At 33.0% G+C, this 21,190-nt stretch overlaps 1 pseudogene; it reads right to left on the bottom strand.

The window, feature by feature from the left end:
• LOC141498811 (small nuclear ribonucleoprotein G pseudogene) overlaps positions 1 to 20,807 on the bottom strand; it is a 39,304-nt pseudogene extending 18,497 nt beyond the window's left edge.
• Positions 20,808 to 21,190: the final 383 nt, after the last annotated feature.

Here is a 21,190-nt window from a genome sequence, read left to right as displayed (position 1 = left end):
CTTTAATGAGTTAGATAAAATTGTAAGTAAATTCATATGGAGAAATAAAAGTCAAGAATTGCTAGAAGTTTAATGAAAAAATGTGCAAAAGAAGGTGGCTTAGCCCTACCTGATCTAAAATTATATTATAAAGCATCAATGATCAGAACTGTTTGGTATTGGCTAAGAAATAGAGTGGTGGACCAGTGGAATAGACTAGTTGTAAAAGCAGGAGATGATTATAGTTGTCTGCTGTTTGATAAACCGAAAGCATCCAGCCAATGGGATAAAAACTCCCTCTTTGGGATAATTGGGATAACTGGGATAATTGGAAGTTAGTATAGAAGAAACTTAGATTAGACCAACACCTCACATGCTTTACCAAGATAAGATCCAAATGGTTACAGGATTTAGACATAAAAATACTATAAGCAAATTAGAAGATCAAGGACTAATTCACCTGTCAGATCTATGGAAAGGAGAGTAGTTTATGACTAAGGAAGAGTTGGAGAACATCACCAAAAGCCAATTAGAAGATTTCGATTACATTAATTTAAAAAGCTTTTGCACAGATAAAACCAATGTAACCATGATCAAAAGAAATGTAGTAAATTGGGAAATAATCTTTACAACTAATGATTCTGACATAGGACTCATTTCTAAAATATACAGAGAACTGAGTCATATTTTTAAAACAATTGAGAAATGGTCAAAGGATAGGCAAAGGCAATTTACAGATGAGGAGATCAAAGCAATCCACAGCCATTTGAAAAAATGCTCTAAATCATTAATTATTAGAGAAATGAAAATTAAAGCTTCTCTGAAGTACCACCTCACACCTCTCAGATTGCCAATATGACCAGAAAGGATAATGATCATTGTTGGAAGGGTTGTGGGAAATCTAGGCCACTATTACACTGTTAGTATAATTGTGAACTCATCCAACCCTTCTGGAGAGTTATTTGGAACTATGCCCAAAGGGCAACAAAAATGTGCATACCGTTTGACCCAGCAATAGGACTACTGGGTCTATGCCCTGAAGAGATGAGGAAAAAGGGTAAAAACATTTCTTGTACAAAAATATTTATAGCAGCCCTGTTTGTGGTGGCAAAGAATTAGAAATCCTGTAAATGTCCTTCAGTTGGGGAATGGCTTAGCAAACTGTGGTATATGTATGTCATGGAACACTATTGTTCTATTAGAAACCAGGAGGGACAGGATTTCAGGGAAACCTGGAGGTATTTGCATGAACTGATGCTGAGTGAGATGAGCAGAACCAGAAAAACACTGTACACCCTAACAGCAACATGGGAGTGATGTTCAACCTTGAAGGACTTGCTCATTCCATCAGTGCAACAATCGGGAACAATTTTGGGCTGTCTGCAAAGGAGAGTGCCATCTGTATCCAGATAAGGAGCTGTGGAGTTTGAACAAAGTTCAAAGACTATTTCTTTTAATTTAGAAAAAACAGATATCTTTTTTGTCTGATCTTGTTACCTCTTAGACTTCTCTTCTTTTCTTTAAGGATATGATTTCTCTCTCATCACACCCAATTTAGATCAAGGTACAACATGGAACCAAAGTAAAGACTGACAGATTGCTTTTCGTGGGGGCTGGGGGGAGGGAAATAAGATTGGGGGGAAAATTGTAAGATTCAAATAATATCTTTAATAAAAATTGTTTTTGATCTGGGAAAAAATAAAATAAAAACAATTTACTTGACACAATGCCTCTAACATATTGACTTCTCAATCAAAATGAGGGAAAATGAGAAATATCTTAGGTATTTTTACAATATTTGCAAAAATTAAAAACTAACCCTCACTTTGATCCTTAATCCCCAACTCTGTTGAGATGACAAATGTCTTTCTTCTCTAAATAGTGAATTTATCACTTTCTCTTAGCTGTGTATCTCCACATTAAGTTAAATACATTTATTTTGTATTCTTTGTTTTGGTCAATAATTTTATAATATTTTAAAGGGTTAGAAGTAAAAGTGAATGTTGAAGAATAGATTATACCTTCTACAATGCCAGCATTTTTCACATAGCTTAACAGGAACACATCAAAGTAATGGGTATGAAAGTACGGGGAGATGATGTCCAGGATGTTTAACTCCCTCTAGACCTCATGCTTGATAAGCAATGCAGAGATAACAGTTTCTGGTTTGTTCCTATCCCTGGCTCTGGATCATTGCATTACTCATACTGACAGGACATTTAGGAACTCTGTTGGGTCTGCTAGTATCTTCACCTTTCTGTGTCTTCTATTCTTTCTAAAAACTCCTTCAAGTTTAAGTTCCAAGACAGTTTTGGTTCATTTTTCCAGGTCACGTACAAGAGACTATCATTACACTGTTTAGCTATCATTACAACAAAAAGAAAAGAAAATACCTCACTTATAGATCACTCTCTGTATCATGGGCTTCAAACCCTGAACCTACCCTTCTCCTTATCTTGTCAATATCCTTCCATAAAATGTGGGACCCATTTATATATGTAAAATAGATGTAGAAAAGTTTTCCTTTGGCAAAAGGAAAAACTTCCTAATATAGAAGAGATTAAAAAACCCATCCTAATATAATATTTGAATTCACACATCTGAGAGAATGCCACATAAATGAATCATAAATTGGAATTTTAAAAGAACAGCATTAATCAATTGAGCAAGGACATTTTCTGTATTCTGACCATCAAAATGACTTGATTTTTTTTTGTCCCTATGTTTCAAATTACCTGAGAGACTTATCTACTGAAGACAGACTTAATGTGAAAAAATAAATGGCAAAAATCTTCAGGGCTCCTCAAGTGACTAGAATTCAAGTATTATCCTCTATTGAATGTGATGTATGAGGTTTTTTCACAACACAAATTAATCCACTTATTATGTCTGAGATGATAAAAGTAGTATGTTTCCTCTTGTATAATATTTCCCATGTTTTCAGAAATCTTGCCTTAGAATCTTTTTTTGAAGAATTAAAACTAGAAGTCAGTTTCCAGAGTAACAAATATTTTTTGGTGAATAATCCAACTCTTCTTTAGGACCCTGAAACTTGGTGTGCTACTATGGTGTTTGTTCTATTAAAGTATTTATTGACTCCTCAATCAAAAAGAGGGAAAATGAGAAGTATTTTTTATAATTTTTAGATTTGCTCCAGTAGACCAAAATGAGATAACATATGCAGTGGTTTCTCTGCTAGGGCACATTTCCTTAAGCAGACCTGCTTTTGTGGATGTCTACTTTTGGTAACTCCTGATACAACTTTGCTTTTAAATTTGATTCTTGCTTTCTGTATTCAAAGTTTCCTCAAATTAAATCTAAATATGCATTTTTCAAAAGGAAGAAAACTTGGTTAAAAATCTTGATAATATTTTTATCCTTTATAATAAGCTATTGTACTTAGGGGTTGGATGAATGTAGTTTTTCTACTTTTACATTGACCAGAGTTAGATAATAATCCAAAGAATGCTCAGAGTGAAATCTAGTTATTTCTAATTCAGAAACAATCAAAAATCAATTATAATTTGATGTTATTTGTGAGTACTGAAAATTATTTTCCTAATGAGACAGAAGAGGGCAAGGTTCTTAGTGACTTTGAGGCAATGCTGTTTATCAATCAATTATTCAATCTATCAGCCAAACTTTGAGAATGGTACTTCAATCAAAACAGAAAAAAAAGAGTATTTTGACAAAGAGGTTTTAGGTAAAAGATAGTTTTAAAACAATTAAATTCATAAAAAGGACTATACAAAAAGAAAGCTAGGCATTAGTGTTTAAATAATACCAGATGAAGAAGTACAAAGACATATTTATAGTTGAGGAAAAGTAGGGATGGTGTGAACACTGAGTAAATCATATTACCAATAGATTTGACCCAATCCCAATTGAGATTAAAAATCCATCCTACCCTACAGAGAAGTGGGGGAGAGGGGGAGGTAAGGAAAAGAAAGGGGAAGATAGGGTCTGATGAAAGGAAAGCAAAAGTAAAAATAAAAATAAAGTTAAAAGTTAAAATTTAAAAGAAAGGTTAAAGAGGACAGGGAGCAAACTATTGATGAGGAGGAATAAGGGGAAAGAAAAGACAAATGTATAAAGAGGGGAAGATAGCGTGGAGGGAAATACAGAGTTAATACTCTTATCTGTAAATATGAAGACAAGCAATTTTTAAGCAGAGTGTTATACACAGGGTAAAGGTAAAAGGCTAGAGCAAAATATATTATGCTTCAGTGGAAGTAATATAATCAGGAATAGTAAACAAATTAGTTCTGACAAAGCAAAAGCAAAACTAGATCTCATTAGAACGGATAAGAAATGAAACTACATCTTCTTAAAAAACCTAGGAAACTATATTATTATTTTTATAAAATATTACATTTTATTATTATATTAATTATACATTATTTTATTCTAAAACATACATGCACCAGCTGGGTACAGAATCCAAATTCTTAGAGGAGAAGCTAATTATAAGGAGACTTAGAAAAATTATAATGGGGGAATTTCAACTTCCCTTTCTCAGAATTAGATAACTCTAACCTCAAAATAAACAAGAAATAAGTTAAAAAGGTGGATGAACTCTTAGAAAACTTAGTTCTGATAGGCTTCTGGAGAAAACTGAATGAGGTTAAAAAAAGAATACATCATTTTCTCTTCAGTACATGAAAATGAAAAATTGACCATAAAGGGTATATAAATCTTAACAATTGAGAACAGAAAAACAAATAATAAATGCAAGAAAGGTCCATCAAAAGATGAATAAAAAATAATGGGAAACTAAATAATATAACTATGAAGAATGAGAGGATCAAACAACAAATTACAGAAATAGACAACCATTTCATGCAAGTATATGACAACAATGAGACATCATACTAAAATTTATGGAATCCAGCCAAATTAGTTTTTAGGGGAAATTTCATATATTTAAATGCTTGCATGAATAAAATTTCAAGAGGTGATCAATGAATTGTGTATACAACTAAAAAAGCTAGAAAAAGATCAAATTAAAGCTCCTCAAGTAAATATCAAATTAACAATTCTGAAAATCAAAGGAGAGATTAATAAAATTGAAAGCAAGAAAAATAAGAGGTGGTTTTCATGAAAAACCAATAAAATAGATAAACCTTTGGTTAATCAGATTAAAAACAGGATGAACACCAAATTGCCAGTTAAGAGAAAAGGGTGAAATCACTTCTAATGAGAAAATTTAAGAGATAATTCAGAATTATTTTGCTCAATTTTTATGCTAACAAATTTGATTGTCTGAGGGAAATGGATGAATATTTACAAAAATATAAACTATCCAGATTGACAGAAGAGGAAATAAAATATTCAAATAACCCATTTCAGAAAAAAAGAAATTGAAGAAAACATAAATAAACTCCCCAAGAAAGTATCCAGGTCCAGATAGGTTTACAAGTGCATTCTGTCACATATTTAAGAACAATTAATTCCAATTCTAGAAAAACTATTGAAAGAAATAGGATGAGAAGGAGCTCTTCCAAGTTCCCTTTATGACACTGTCATGGTCCTGATATCTTAATTAGGAAGAGCCGAAACAAAGAAAATTGGAGACTAATCTCCCTAATGGACATTGATGCAAAGATCTTAAATAAAATTTTGGCAAAGAGATAACAAAAAGTTATTATTAGGATAATACTCATGATAGGGTATGATTTATACCAAGTAGGCAGGGGTGGTTCAATATTAGGAAAAAATTCAATGTAATTGAATATATAAATACCAAAATGAACAGAAGTCATGATTATATCAAGAGATGCTGAAAAAGCCTTCGACAAAATATAACATCCATTCCTATTAAAAACACTAGTGAGTATAGGAATAAATGGAATTTAACTTAAAAGAATAAGCAGTATCTATCTAAAACCTTCAATAACATCTATTTAATTGGGATAAACTAGAAACATTCCCAATAAGATCAGGGGTGAAACAAGGATGCTCATTATCACTGTTATTCAATATAGTGTTAGAAATGTTAGCTTTAGCAATGAGAAGATGAACTTGAAGGAAGTGGAATGGACAATATAGAAACAAAACTTTATTGGCAAAATCTCTTTACAGTTGATATGATAGGATACTTGTAGAACACTAGAAAATCAACTAAAAACTAGCAAAATAGCAGGACATAAAATAAACCCACATAAATCAACAGAAAGTGAAATAGTAAAGTAACTGTAACCAACAAAAAATTGGGAATCTCTGTACCAAAACAAACCCAGAAAATGTATGAACACAATTACAAAATACTTTTCACAAGAATAAAGTCAGATATAAACAATTGGAAAAAAACATCAATTGTTTATGGTTAGAGTTATATAATAAAAATGACAGTACTACCCAAATTAAATTCCTTATTCAGTGCTATACCAATCAAACTACCAAAAATTTATTTTACAGAGTTAGGAAAACAAAATTCATCAGGAGCAGGAAAAGGTCAAAAAAATCAAGGGAATTGATTTAAAAAATACAAAGGAAAGTGGCATCGTTGTACCGGATCAAAAACTATACTATAAAGCTGCAGTCATAAAAACTGCCTGGGTATTGGTTAAGAAATAGAGTGGATTAAGATAGTTACAAAAGAAACAATAATGAACTATGATAGTAATCTATTGTTTGACAAACCCAAAGACAATATTTGGATAAAAACTCACTATTGGACAAAAACTGTTGTAAAAATTGGAAAATAGTATAGCAAAAGCTAGGTAAAGAAGCACATATAATACTCTATATCAAAATAAGTTCAAATATATAGAAAATTTGGAATAAATAATGGTACCATAGAGCAATTAACAGATCAAGAAATACTCTATCTGTCAGATCTATGGAAACTGAAAAATAGAAATAGAGAATGTTATAAAGAAATAGAGAATGTTATAAACTGTAAATTTGAACTAATAAAACTAGTACACCCAAAATAAGAAAAAAACCCAGAAAATTGGAAAACAATTTTCTCAATAAGGGGTTAAAATCAAGTTCTGATTCTAAAATATGTAGAGAATTGAATCAAATTTATAAGGTGAAAAGTCATTCCCCAATTGATAAATAGTCAAAGTATAACATTAAGTAGTTTTGAAATGAAGAAATTAAATATATATATATATATAAGTTATTTATATATAAGTATGAAAAAATTCTCTTAATCATTTTTGATCAGAGAAATGTAAATTAAAATAACTATAAGGTATCACCTCACACCTATCAGATTGGCTAAGATGACAGAAAGGGAAAGTGATGAATGTTGGAAAGGTTATGGGAAGATTGGGACATTAATGCATTGTTGGTGGAATTGTGATCTGATCTAACCACTCTGCAGAACAATTTGGAACTATGCCCGAAGAGCAATAAAACTGATAATATCCTTTGACCCAGTAGTACTAATACTAGAAATATACATAATACATAAAAACTGGAATAAATGCCATGTGTTCAAAATATTTATAGAAGCTCTTTTTATGGTGGCAACAAGTTGGAAATTGAGGGGATGTCCATCAATTGGGGAATGGCTGGTTATGTATATGAATTTATGGGCTACTATTTTTTAATTATATAAATTAGATGTACAGCCAGACTTTAGTGAAGCATGGAATGACAAATACTGATGCTGAGTGAAGGGAGCAGAACCAAGATAATATTGTACACATTAACAACATTGTGAGTTGACCAACTATGATGGATGCAGCTGCTCTAAGTAGTCCAGAAATCTAGGACAACCTTGGGACACCTGTTATGGGCAAAGCCAGAGGAAAACAAAACAAGACAAACAAACAAACATAAAACCCCACAGAAGCTGAATACTATGTTCAATATTTAAAAACATCTCTTATGTTTTTTCTTTCCAATCCCATGTTCTTTTTCTTTTTCCTTAATCCTAACTCCTCATACACAAAATCACTAATATATAAACTTTTTACATAAAAATGGACACGTACAACTTTTACTAGACTATAAATATGTAAAATAAACAGGTATAACATGTAATTGCAAAAGTAAAGTAAGATTTCAATAAAAAAGAAATTTAAAAGAAACATAATTTCCTTTTCTTAACCTATGCCACAATGAATACCATTTATTTTCTAAAAATGTTCTAATCCATTCATTTGTGAGAAAAACATATAAGTCAGGGTTTTTGTATTATAATGACTTGCCTGCTTCTGCATTTTTTCATTACATATGAAAAAAACTTAATAGTGTGTTATAATTTAAAGAACACTGGATCAATGCTGTAGAAGCCTAGATTTGGTCCTTGAAACAGGAGGGTGGTAGTATTAAGGGGAAAAAATGAAATATGTGAGGAATAAAATTTAAGATAAATTTGCATCACTATTATATTTTACCTATCACATTCTTAATTCTGGACAATCAAAAAGCAATAGATGAAACCCACAATTCTCAGAATTTGCTGATTTCAAAGGTATAAATCCTAACATTGAAAAATTAATAATTGATTTCATGAACTGCTCTGAGAAAGTCCAGTACATACTTAGTGGTATGCAGACTGAAGGCTATGACTGAGAAATTGTTGAGAAACTGGAGTGCAATGCCTTGTTTTGTGCTAGGAAATAATAGTTATAATGATAAGAAAAAAATTATTAAGGAAATAAACAGCAGAAAATTATGTTTATTTGGTGAATGATAATAGTTTACAGAAAACCCTGAAGAATCTACAACAATAAAAACAACAAACCTGTTCAATTCAGTTCAATCCAATTAGTGTCTACCTTGAGTACTAGGTGCTGATTATAGAAACAGAAATGAAAAGTAGCATCTACACTCAAAAATTTATCTTCCATTGATATATGAAAGCAAGTAAACACATGAGTATACAACTAGTTCTTTATTATCTGAAGGAATTGCTCAGAAATACAGTTGTAGTTCTTAGCTTTTATACAATTATTTATAATGATCTTCTTTGGTAGCCTAGGGAAACTCATGGACCTTTTCTCAGCATAATATTAATTCTCAGCATAATAATTCAGCATAATTTAATGAAATGAAATACAGATGATTGCAAAGGAACTCAAATATATTGAAAGAAATATATGATATTTTCCTATGCAGATAAATATTTCTTAATATTTTATTTATTTTTCCAAGTACATGCTAATTTTCACAGTAGTTTTCAACAATCTTTTTTGCAAGGTTTTAAATTTTACATTTTTCTCCCTCCCTGACAGAAAGCAATCTAATATAGGTCATATATGCATAACCATGCTAAACATAGATCTATATTAATCATGTTGTGAAAGAAGAATCAAATCCAAACTGAAGAAAAAACCCATTAGAGAGAAAAATGATATAATACATAAGATAACATTTAAAAATTGGAGATAGTAAGCTTTGTTATGCATATTAACTCCACAGTTTCTTTTCTGGATAGGGATGGTATTTTTCATTGCAAGCCTTTTAGAATTGATTGTGATTATCATGCTGCTAAAATTAACAAGTCCATCATAGTTGATCATCATCCAATGTTGATCTTAATCTGTACAATGTTCTTGTTCTGCTCACTTCACTAAGCATCAATTCATGCAAATCTCTCCAGATTATTTTGAAGTCCTGTCCTTCATAATTTCTTTTGGGGCAATACTGCTTCATCACATCCATATACCACAGTTTGTTCAGTCATTCCACAACAGCTGGGCATCCACTCAATCTCCAAATCTTTTCACTATGAAAACAGCTGTTTTAAACATTTTTGTACATGTGGATTTTAAACTCTTTTTTGTGATCTCTTTGGGACACAGACATAGTAGTGGTATTGAGGGCCCTTTGGGCATAATTCCAAATTACTCTCCAGAAAAATTGTATCAGTTCTCAACTCCACCAATAATGCATTAGTGTCCCACTTTTCCCACATTCCTCCAACATTGATCATTTTCCTTCTTGTCATATTGGTCTATCTGATAGTTGAAAAGTGATACCTTCTTGATGTTTTAATTTGCATTTCTCTAATCAATAATGATTTGGAGCATTTTTACTTTTTCATCTGAGAATTGCCTTTTCATATCCTTTAATATGAATTGGGGAATGATTTGTATTCTTATAAATTTAACTCAATTCTTTATATATTATATAAATTTCTACTTACCATTTAAAAGAATATTACATTTATTCCCATGGTTTCTTGTGATTTTTAATAGGAATGGGTACTATATTTTGTCAAAAGTACTTTCAGTACCTATTGAAATAATCATATGACTTGCTTGGTTTGTTTTTGATATGGTTAATTATGCTGATAGTTTTCCTAATATAGAATCTTGTATTCCTCATATAAATTCTACTTGATCTTAGTGTATTTTCCTAGTGATAACTTTATGTAATTGCTTTGTTAATATTTTATTTAAAATTTTTGCATCTATATTCCTTATAGAAATTGGTTCATAATTTTCTTTCCCTGTTTTTGTTTCATCTTGATGTAAGTATCAGCATCATATTGGTATCATAGAAGGAATTTGATAGAACTCCTTCATTTATTTTTTCTAATAGTTAATATAGAATTAGAAATAATTATTCCTGGAATGTTTGGTAGAATGCACTTGTGAATCTATCTGGCCCTGCCGATTTTTTAAGAAAGTTAATTAATGGCTTGTTCTATTTCTTTTTTTTTTTTGAGATGAGATTATTCAAGTATTTAATTTCTTCTTCTGTTAACTTGAGACATTTATATTTTTGTAAATAGTCATCCATTTCACTAAGATTATTAGTTTTTTTTGGCAAGGTGTTAGACAAAATAACTCCAAATTATTACTTTAATTTCCTCCTCATTGGTGGTAAATTCACCTTTTTCATTTTTGATACTGGATTTTCTTTTTTTAATCAAATTAATTAAAGGTTTAACTATTTTATTGGGTTTTTCATAAAATCAATTCTTAGTTTTATTTATTAGTTTAAGAGTTTCTTATATTCAATTTTATTAATTTCTTCTTTGATTTTCAGGATTTCTAATTTGGAATTTAATTGGTGGTATTTAATTTGTTCTTTTTATAGCTTTTTTGATTGCATACCTAAATCATTGACCTCTTTCTCTATTTTTATTGATGTAAACTTATAGAGATATAATATTACCCTTAATAACTTCATTGACTGAATCCCAAAAGTTTTAGTATTTTGTCTCCTTATTTCCATTGTCTTTCATGAAATTATTATTTCTATAATTTGCTGTTTGACTCAGTCTTTAAAATTAGGTTATTTAGCTTCCAATTATTTTAAGTCTATTTCTCCATGGTCCTTTATTGCACATGATTTTTGCCACAACATGATATGAAGAGCATGCATTGAATATTTTTCCTTTATCCATTTGATTATGAGGGTCAATTTTTGTGTAGGTACTGTGTACCACAGGAAAAAAAGGTGTATTCTTTTCTATCTCAATTCAATTTTCTCTAGAGGTCTATAATATATAACTTTTCTAAAATTCTATTCACCTCCTTAACTTCCTTCTTGTTTACTTTATAGCTGGATGTATCTAATTTTGTGAGAGGGAGGTTGAGGTCCTGCAAAAGTATAGTTTTTCTGTATATGTCTTCCTGTAACTCATTAAGTTTCTCCTTTAAGAATTTGGATGGTATACCACTTGGAGCATACATGTTAAGTACTGAAATTACTTTTTCTCTATGGTACCTTTAAGAGAATATAGTTTCCTTCCTTATTTCTTTTAATGAACTCTATTTCTTGCAATTACTTTGTCTTAAATATGAATTGTTACCCCTGCTTTTTTTTCACTTCAGTTGAAGCATAATATATTCTGCTCCAGCCTTTAAACTTTTATGCTGTGTGTATCTCCCTGCTTCAAATATGTTTCTTGTAAGAAGCATATTGTAAGATTCTAGTTAGTAATTCACTCTGCTATTCACTTCCATTTTATGGGAGAGTTCATCTCATTTATATTTACAGTTATGATTATTAATTCTTTATTACCTTCAATGCTATTTCCCCTCTATGTGTATTTTCTTCTGTCCTATTCTTTCTTACTGGTGATTTTCTTCTGAATTCTGCCTACCTCAATTTGTGCCCCCTTCTATCAGCCACCCTCCCTTTTTTCCCCCTCTTTCCTTTTCCCTTTTCTTCTTTCCTTCCCTTCTATCAGTCCTACCTACCTTTCCCTTCTCCCTTTCCTCTCATAGTACTTGAAGGGTAAGATAAATTTCTAAACCCAATGAAAGTTGGATTACTTACCCTCCCTCTATTGCAAAAGGTCCTTTGTGTCTTTTCATGTGATTGTAATTTGTCCCATTCTGCCTTGCCTTTCCTCCAATCTCTTTAGAATCCCCTCTCTTTTCAAACATTCCAATTTTTAAAAAATTCATTCTATCAAACTCATGCTTGTCTACAGTATGTCCTTACCTTCAACCTAAGTAAACTCCTTCTAATAGAGCAACAATTTTTTTTTTTAGATTTTTCAAGGCAATGGGGTTAAGTGGCTTGCCCAATGCCACACAGCTAGGTAATTATAATTAAGTGTCTGAGGTCAGATTTGAACCCAGGTACTCCTGACTCCAAGGCCGGTGCTCTATTCACTGCACCATCTAGCTGCCCCCGAGCTACAATTTTTTTAAAGAAAGATTTTATTTATTTTGAGTTTCACAATTTCCCCCCATTTTTTCTTCCCTCCCCCACCCTCCCACTGAAGGCATTCTGTTAGTGTTTACATTGGTTCCATGTTATACATTGATCTCAGCTGAATGTGATGACAGAGAAATCATATCCTTAAGGAAGAAAAATAAAGTAGGAGATAGTAAAATTACATAATAGGATAATGTTTTTTTCCCCTAATTTGGTCTTTGGTCTTTGTTCAAAGTCCATAATTCTTTCTCTGAATATAGATTCTATTCTCCATTGCAGATAGCTCAAAACTATCACTGGTTGTGGCATTGAAGGGATGAGCAAGTCCATCAGGGTTGATCATCATCCCCATGTTGCTGTTAGGGTGTACAAAGTTTTTCTGGTTCTGCTCATCTTGCTCAGCATCGCTTCCCTGAATTCCCATCCCTCTTGGTTTCTAATACAACAATAGTGTTCCATGACATACATATACCACAGTTTCTTAAGCCATTCCCAAATTGAAGGACATTCACTTAATTTCCAATTATTTGCCACTACAAACAGGGCTGCTATAAATAATTTTGCACAAGTGATGTTTTTATCCTTTTTCATAATCTCTTCAGGGTATAGACCCAGTAGTGGTATTGCTGGGTCAAAGGGTATTCACATTGTTATTGCCCTTTGGGCATAAACCCATATTGCTCTCCAGAAAGGTTGAATGAGTTCACAGCTCCACCAACAGTGTTTTAGTGACCCAGATTTCCCAGATCCCATCCAGCATTGATCATTGTCCTTTCTGGTCCTATTGGCCAGTCTAACAGGTATGAGGTGGTATCTTAGAGATGATTTAATTTGCATTTCATTAATAAGTAATTATTTGGAGCAATTTTTCATATGACTTTGGATTGCTTTGATTTCCTCAGCTGTAAATTGCCTTTGCATATCCTTTGACCATTTGTCAATTGGGGAATAGCATGTTTTTTGAAAATTTGAGTCAGTTTTCTATATATTTTAGATTTGTCAGTTGAAAAATTGTTTCCCAATTTACTACATTTCTTTTCATCTTGGTTGCAGTGGTTTTGTCTTTGCTAAAGCCTATTAATTTAATGTAGTCAAAATTATTTGGTTTCTTATGAATGTTATGTATCTCTTCCTTGGTCATAAACTGTTTATCTTTCCATAGATCTGACAAGTAAACTACTCCTTGATCTTCTAGTTTACTTATAAAATTATTTTTTATGTCTAAATCCAGTATCCATTTGGATCTTATCTTGGTATAGGGTGTGTAGTATTGGTCTACTGCAAGATTATTCCATACTAACTTTCAATTTTCCCAACAGTTTTTTCAAAGAGAGTTTTAATTCCAATAGCTGGACTCTTTGTATTTATCAAACCGAAGATTACTATAATGATTTCCTGCTTTGCACCTAGTTTATTCCACTGATCCATGACTCAATTTCTTAGACAATACCAGACAACTTTGAGGACCAATGCTTTATAATATAATTTTAGATCTGGTAAGGCTAAACCACCTTCTTTTGCACTTTTTTTTGAAACCCTAGAAATTATTGACTTTTTATTATTCCATATAAATTTACTTACAACTTTTTCTAACTCATAAGTATATTTTTTGTAATTTTCATTGGTAGGGCACTAAACAAGTAGTTTAGTTTTGGTAGAATTGTTATTTTTATTATATTTGCTCATCCTATCCCTGAACAGTTGATGTTTGCCCAGGGATTTAAATCTTACTTTATTTGCATGAGAAGAGTATTGTAATTGTTTTCAAAAAGTTTTTGAATGTTCCTTGGCAGGTAGACTCCTAGGTTTTTTATTTTGTCTGAGGTTACTTTGAATGGAATTTCTCTTTCTGCTGTATCTTGCTAATCATGTATAGAGATATTGAGCATTTATGAGGGTTTATTTTATATCCTGCTACTTTGCTAAAGTTGCTAATTATTTCTAGTAGTTTTTTAGATGACTTGGGGATTCTCTAAGTATACCATCATGTCATCTGCAAAGAGTGAGAGTTTTGTCTCCTCTTTCCCTGTTTTAATTCCTTCAATTTCTTTTTCTTCTCTTATTGCTGAGGCTAACATTTCTAATATGATATTGAATAGTAATGGTGATAATGGGCATCCTTGTTTCACCCCTAATTTTATTGGGAATGCCTCTAGCCTCTCCCCATTGAATATAATGCCTGTTGATGGTTTCAGGTAGATAATGCTTATTATTCTAAGGAACAAACCATTTATTCCTACACTCTGCAGTGTTTTTATTAGGAATGGGTGCTGTATTTTATCAAAAGCTTTTTCAGTATCTATTGATATGATCATATGATTTGTGATAGATAGGTTATTTATATAATTAATTATATTAACAGTTTTCCTAATATTGAACCAACTCTGCATTTCTGGGATAAATCTTACTTCATCATAATATATTATCTTAGTGATAACTTGTTGTAATCATTTTGCTAAGATTTTATTTAATATTTTTGCATCTATATTCACCAGGGAAATAGGTCTATAATTTTCTTTCTCTGTTTTAACTCTTCCTGGTTTAGGTATCAGCACCATATTGGTGTCATAGAAAGAGTTAGGCAGAGTTCCATCTTCACCTGTTTTTCCAAAGGGTTTATATGGAATTGAAACCAATTGTTCCTTAAATGTTTGATGGAATTCACTTGTGAATACATCTGGCCCTGGAGATTTTTTCTGAGGGAGTTCAATAATGGCTTGGTGAATTTCTTTTTTCTGAGATATGGTTATTTAGGTTTTAAATTTCCTCTTTGTTTAATCTGGGAAACTTATATTTTTGTAAATATTCATCCATTTCACTTAGATTGTCAAATTTATTGGCATAGAGTTGGGCAAAATAATTCTGAATTTGTACTTTAGTTTCCTCTTCATTGGTGGTGAGTTCACCTTTTTCATTTATGATACTAGCACTTTGGTTTTCTTCTTTTTTTAAAATCAAATTGACCAGAGGTCTATCAATTTTATTGGTTTTTCCATAAAAGCAGCTTTTGGTTTTATTTATTAGTTCAATAGTTTTCTTGCTATCGATTTTTATTAATTCCTCCTTTAATTTTTAGAATTCCTATTTTGGTATGTAATTGGGGTTTTTGATTTATTCTTTATTTTTTTATTTGCATATTTAGTTCATTGATTTCTTCTTTCTGTAATTTATTCATATAAGCATTTGAAAATATAATATATCCCCTGACAACTGCCTTGAGTGTATCCCATAAGTTTTGGTATGTTGTTTCATTATTGTCATTATCTAGGATGAAATAATTAATTCCTTCTATAATTTGTTGCTTGATCCATTCATTCTTTAAAATGAGGTTATTTAGTTTCCAATTAGTTCTGGGTCTATATCTCCCTGCATACGATTTTTATTGCATTATGAACTGAGAAAGATGTTTTTACTATTTCTGCCTTTCTGCATTTGAGCAATAGGTTTTTATGTCCTAGTACATGGTCAGTTTTTGTGTAAGTGCTGTGTACTGCAGAAAAAAAAGTATATTCCTTTCTATCCCCATTCAATTTCCTCCATAGGTCTATCATATCTAGGTTTTCTAACAATCAATTTACTTCCTTAAATTCCTTCTTATTTCATGATTCAATTTACCTAAATCTGAGAGGAGGAGGTAGAGTTCTCCCACTAGTAGAGTTTTGCTGTCTGTGCCTTTCTGTAGCTCTTTCAACTTCTCTAAGAATTTGGGTGCTGTTCCACTGGGTGTATACATATTGAAATTACTTTATTGTCTATGGTACCTTTTAGGAGGATATAGTTTCCTTCCTTATCTCTTTTAATGCTATCTATTTTTGTAGATGCTGAGATAAGGAATGCTACCCCTGCTTTTTTCACTTCAGTTGAAGGAAAATGTATTTTGCTCCAACCTTTTACCTTTACTCTATATGTATCTCTCTGCTTCAAATGAGTTTCTTGTAAGTAGCATATTGTAGGATTCTGGTTTTTAATCCACTCTGCTATTTGCTTACATTTTAAGGGAGAATTCATCCCATTCACATTCAAAGTTATAGTTACTGACTCTTTTTTGCCCTATATGCTATCTTCCTTCTGTTTGTATTTTTCCCCTTTTTTCCCTTTATCCATATTTCCCAATGTCTTCTTTCTGAATACCATCACCTTCAGTGTGTTGGCCCTCTTAGATCGATCCCCCATCCCCTTTTTTCCCTTTCCCTTTTCACCTTCTTCCCTTCCTTCTATTAGTTCCCCTTTTTTCTCCCTCTCACTGTCTCCCCCTCCCCTTTTCCCCTTTTAATGCTTGAAAGGTAAGATAAGTTTCTTAACTTGATTAAGTATGTCTAAGTTAACTTTAAGCCAAGTCTGATGAGATGAAGATTCAGGTGATTCTCACCTCCTCCCTTCTTCCCCTCAATTGTAATTGTTCTTTTGTACCTCTTGATGTAATGAGATTTACCCCATTCAGTCTCCCTCCAACCTCTCTTCTCATTACTACCCCTATTTTTAAGGAGGTATTGTTTTTAAATCATTCTATCTGAGTCACAGAAAAGTTATGAGTGTCCATCACTTCTGGCTATGTATATTCTCTCTAATAGAGTTACAATTCTCAAGAGTTGTGAGAAGTGGGTCTATAGCCAAGTGGGTCTATAGCCAGTTTCATCTTATTGTATAGCACTTTTTAAAACCTTTTCATGTGTCTCTTGAGTCTCCTGTTTGATGCCCAAATTTTCTATTTAGCTCTTTTCATCATGAAATCTTGGAAGTCTCCAAATCCATTAAATGCCCATCTTTAACCCTGGATGAAAAGGTTCAACTTTGTTGGATAGTGCATTCTTGGCTCCATTCCAAATTCCCTTGCTATTTGGAATATCTCATTCCAGGCCCTTCAATCTCTAAATGTTGATGCAGACAGGTCCTGTGTAATCCTTACTGTGGCTTCTTGGTATTTAAATTGTTTCTTTCTTGTGCTTGCAGGATTTTCTCTTTTGTCTGATAGCTCTGGAATTTGTTTACAACATTCCTTGATGTTTTCATTTTAGGATCTCTTTTCAGAGTGGATTGATGTATTCTTTCAATAACTATTTTGTCCTCTGATCCCATGATATTAGGGCAATTTTCCATCACTAAATCCTGGTATATTGAGTCCAGTCTTCTTTTCTCTTCAATCTTCTCAGGAAGACCAATAATTCTCAGATTCTCCTTTCTCAATTGATTCTCGAGGTCAGTGGTTTTGCTGATGAGGTATTTTACTTTTTTTTTCTATTTTTTCGATCTTTGGTTTTGTTTAACACAATCTTGTCTCATGAAGTCATTAGTTTCTGCTGATTTTATTCTTTTTTTTTTTAGAGGAGAAGATTTTTATTCCTTTATCTTTTGCATCTCTTTTTCCAGTTGGTTCATTCTATTTTTGAAGGACTTTTCTATTTGTCCAAATGTAATTTTGAAAGAATCATTTCCTTTTTGCATTTGCCCAATTGAAGATCTGAGAGAGTTATTCTCATTTTGTATTTGTCCAATTTTATTTTCCAATGATTTTTTTCTTTTTTGCAAGATGTCAATTTTCTCTTGTAATGTGTTAATTTTCTCTTGATTTTCTTTTCTCAGTTTTTCAATTGATTTTTAAACTCCTTCCTGATTTCTTCAAGGAAGTCTTTCTGGGCTGGAGACCAGTTTATATTCTCCTTAGCAGTGCTAGATCTCTCTGGGTTAGGATCTGTCCTATCTAAGTATTTCTCCATGGGCCCCCCTTTTCTTTGGCCTTTTTTCAGCTTGTGTTGGGTAGGGGGAGCTGGCTTTCAGAGTTTTGCTTTTGAGGAACCTAGTGGCTTTGTTCACTCGGCTTAGTAATTCCAAGGGCCAGCCAGTAGGGGGTGGTGGTTGCTTTCTCTGGAGTTATGTCCTCAGCAGCAGGGTCTGAGGTGACCTTGAAAACTGGGCTGGGCTCTGGGCCAAGGGAGCTAATCTCTTTCTATTGAATGAGCTCTGGTGCTTTGAGGGGGTGATGATTGTGGAGGGGTTATTTGTTCTGAGCAAAGGGTTCCCTAGAAAGTATGGAACTCAGGTCCCAGGCCCAGCTGTTTGTTTTCCAGGTGTGCTCTGAGACTCTGTGATGGAACTCACCCTCCTGTAGCTCTTTTCCCCCTGGTCAAATATTCCGTAGCTAAAACTGGATCTCAAACCCGCCACTCACCAAAGTCTCCACAGCTGAGGCTGACCCCCTGGCCTCCCCTCACTGCCCTCCCCAGTGCTGATCCTCTGCTCTCATCTCCCAGTTCACCTATGATCCCCTGAGACAGACTTTCTTGGTATGTGTTCTCCTAGCTTGTCTTTCTGGGTTTTGTTGATTGAATTTCTATTAAGAGGTTTCTTTCATGTTATTTCTGAGGGAAAAAAAGAGAGCACCTATCACAGTGTCTATCTTCTATCCACTATCTTGGCCAGAAGTCTGGAGTTACAATTGTCAAGAGTTATGATAATCTTACTCCCAGATAGGGATGTAACCAATTCAATCTTACTTATTAACAGTCTTTTTCTTTTCCTGTTCACCTTTTTATGATCTCTTCAGCTTCCTGTTTTTTTTTAGCTCTGTCTTTTCATTAGGAAAGTTTGAAAATCTCTTATCTTTTTCAATGTACATCTTTTCTCCTAAAAGAGAATGCTCAATTTTTCTGGATAGTTGATTCTTCTTTTTTTTTTTCTTTTGATAGTTGATTACAATACAAACTCCCTTGCCCTGTGGAATAGCATCTTCCAGACCCTTTGGTCCCTTAATGTTGATGCAGCCAGATCCTATTTAAAGGAGGATCTTCAGTATTTGAATTTCTTCTTTCTGGCCACTTACAAGATTTTCTCTGGGTGGCTAGGTGGTATAGTGGGGCGACTAGGTGGTAGTGGATAGAGCAAGGGCCCTGGAGTCAGGAGTACGTGAGTTCAAATCCAGCCTCAGACACTTAATAATTACCTAGCTGTGTGACCTTGGGAGAGTCACTTAATCCCATTGCTTAGCAAAAACCTAACAAAAAACCAACAAAAAAAGATTTTCTCCTTGATTTGATAATTGTGGAGTTTGGCTACAATATTCCTTGGTGTATTTATTTTAGGATCCCTTTCAGGATGTGATCCATGTGTTCTGTCAATGATTATTTTTCCCTCTGGTTCCAGATATCTGGGCAGTTCTCTTGATGTTTTCCTGAAGAATTCTATCCAGACTTTTTTTACATGAGTTTCAGGCATTCCAATTTAAATTTTCTCTCCTGGATCTATTTTCCACATCAATTTTTTCACCAATGAGATATTTTACATTTTCTTCCATTTTTTCTTTTGTTTAACAGATTTCATAACAGGTCTCTCATACCTTCCACTATTCTAAGGTTATTTTTCAAGGAGGTATTTTCTTCTGCTAGATTTTACATTTCTTTTTCCATTTGGGCAATTCTATTTTTAAAGGAGTTGCTATCTTTTTTTTATTTGGAAGGAGTTATTTTCTTTTTGTATTTCCTCAGTTGAATTTTTTAAAGTATTGTTTTTGTCAGTTTTATCACAAAATGTTAATTTTATCTTTCATTTTCCCCAGTTTTTCCATTTGATTTTAAAAATTCCTTTCTGAGCTCTTGTAAGAAGTCTTTCTGGGCTGGAGACCAACTCATATTCTCCAAATCTTCACATGTAACATGTTTTCTACCCTTCTTTTCTGAACTAGGACCTTTAACTGCAAGATAACTTTCAAGAAACCCTGCTTTTCTATGACTTTTCTCATTCATTTTGGGATTTGTTCCCTATCCCAAGGTTCTTGTGTTGGAGGAGGGAGCTACCTCACAGACCTTCAATGCTGAGAATCCTAGAGGTTTATTTATTGGCCTGGAACCATTGGTGTTATGAACTCCAGGAGGTTGATAGCTGGGTTACTCTGGGCAAATCACTTAAACCTGTTTGCCACAGTTTCCTTCACTGTAAAATGATTCAGAGAAAGTATTAATATTGGCTATTTTGTATTACTACTCTCCACTTTTATCTTTTATGATTTTTATCTCTAAAGCAGTGAAAGATACAATTTTATATTTACTCCTTTTAAGTACAAAATAAAACACACAGGATACCTAATAATTTACTTTGCTACAAAAATGCTCAAGGCACCAAGGTGGTGCAGTGGTTATAGCACTGACCTTGGAATCAGAGGATGGGGATTTGATTCTGGCCTCAATTCCTGGACCTGTGGCAATTCTGTGAATGCCTGAGCCTGTCTCTGTGTTGTTTGCACTGGAGACCACCATGTCCTCTTCTCAGGGAATGCCAGGGACTCACCTTTCAGATCTGGCAGTCCAAATCCACTGCATTGGTCAAATTGGGTCCTAGGCACCCATCCTAGAGCTTTCCCAGTGTGCTGGAGCTCTATTTCACTCACTGTGCAGTCCAAACTACAAAAGTCTCTGCTCCCATAGTCAGAGTCCTCAGATTAGTTCCCCACCTTGCCCTGCTCCTGATATCCAGGATCTCTTTCCTCTGTTCTGGGCACAATCTCACTCCCTAGTGACAGACCTTGCTGGAAGATGTTCCCCTCTGTTCTTTTGTGAGTTCTGTTGCTGCAAAATATGTTGAGAGGCTTGATTAATATCATTTCTGAGGTAAACCTAGAAGAGCTTAACAAAGTTCCTGG

The sequence above is a fragment of the Macrotis lagotis genome, chromosome X, assembly GCF_037893015.1.
Source record: "Macrotis lagotis isolate mMagLag1 chromosome X, bilby.v1.9.chrom.fasta, whole genome shotgun sequence".
NCBI classification, from domain to species: domain Eukaryota; kingdom Metazoa; phylum Chordata; class Mammalia; order Peramelemorphia; family Peramelidae; genus Macrotis; species Macrotis lagotis.
The sequence above is the reverse complement of the archived record's forward strand: the minus strand, read 5'-3'. Positions and strand labels throughout refer to the sequence as shown.